This window comes from Ceratotherium simum, chromosome 7 (genome assembly GCF_057802395.1).
Source record: "Ceratotherium simum simum isolate JZ-2026a chromosome 7, ASM5780239v1, whole genome shotgun sequence".
In the NCBI taxonomy this organism is placed as follows: Eukaryota; Metazoa; Chordata; class Mammalia; order Perissodactyla; family Rhinocerotidae; genus Ceratotherium; species Ceratotherium simum.
In genome coordinates, this window is record NC_141906.1 from 28,189,468 (window position 1) to 28,190,672 (window position 1,205).

The 1,205-nt window shown below is 41.8% G+C and overlaps 1 pseudogene; it reads left to right on the plus strand.

Moving 5' to 3' along the window:
- On the plus strand, window positions 1-585 carry LOC106802422 (RNA polymerase II subunit A C-terminal domain phosphatase SSU72 like protein 3 pseudogene; annotated as a pseudogene).
- Window positions 586-1,205: the final 620 nt, after the last annotated feature.

Consider the following 1,205-nt stretch of genomic DNA (forward strand, 5'->3'; position numbering starts at 1 on the left):
ATGTCCTCCTCCCCACTCAGGGTGGCTGTGGTATGTATGAGCAACATGAACAGGAGCATGGAAGCCCACAGCATCCTCAGGAAAAAAGGCTTCAGAGTCCGGTCTTTCGGAACTGGATCTCACGTGAGGCTCCCAGGATCGGCGCCCAATCTTCCCATGGTTTACGATTTCTCAACCACATATAAACAGATGTATGACGACCTTCTCATGAGAGACAAACAACTCTATACAAGGAATGGAATCTTACACATCCTGGGAAGAAATGAGAGAATCAAGCCTCGGCCAGAAAGATTTCAAGAGTGCAGAGATGCGTTCGATGTCATCTTTACGTGTGAGGAGAGCGTCTATGACAGAGTGATGGAAGACCTGTGTGCCAGAGAGCAGGAGACCTTCCAGCCCGTGCACGTGATCAACGTGGACATCCAAGACACCCTGGAAGACGCCACCCTTGGAGCTCTGCTCATCTGTGAGCTCTGCCATTGCCTCCAGCAGGCGGATGACATGGAGGACAGTTTGGATAAGCTGCTCCTGGCAGTGGAGGAGAAAACAGGAAAGGGCTTTCTTCACACGGTCTGCTTCTACTGAAGAGCTTGGCTGGTTTTGGCTCCTTGGTCAGTAAGAACTTGTGTGTGAAGTTTTTGACTAGTCTGTATTTTCTGTGAGAATTGTCTTTAAATTCCTTTCCACTAAATGCTGTTTGTTTATTTTTAGCTGTACCACCAGGGAAGAGTTATCAACAACAAAAGCATTTTAAAGGATATGAAGACAAGGATGACTAATAGTCATGAAAACACTCCAAATGTGGGGGGCATTGTTCTAGGTACTTTATATGGAAGAAGTAATTCAGTGCTCACATGGTCCTACTAGGAATTTACCCCCATGACTGCATTTTGCAGATTAGCAAACCAAAGCTTATAATGGAGCACTTGACAAATGATTTGCTGTAGAATATTCAGCAAAAAAAACATTGTTTAGTCCATCATTTTAAAATAATTTCCTTCTGCTCGTTTTGGTTGGTATATTAATCAGAAACTTTATTTCTTTAATGAGAAAGGATTATATTGAATTTTTAAACTTGTAAATGTCTTTACTTTTAGATTGCATATCTTTTATTAATGCCAACTTTAGTAGAAACCCAAGGTAGATAATGGGTGGCATATCATTTCTAAAATCTAAGAATTTTCTGTTCAATTAATAGCTCACCA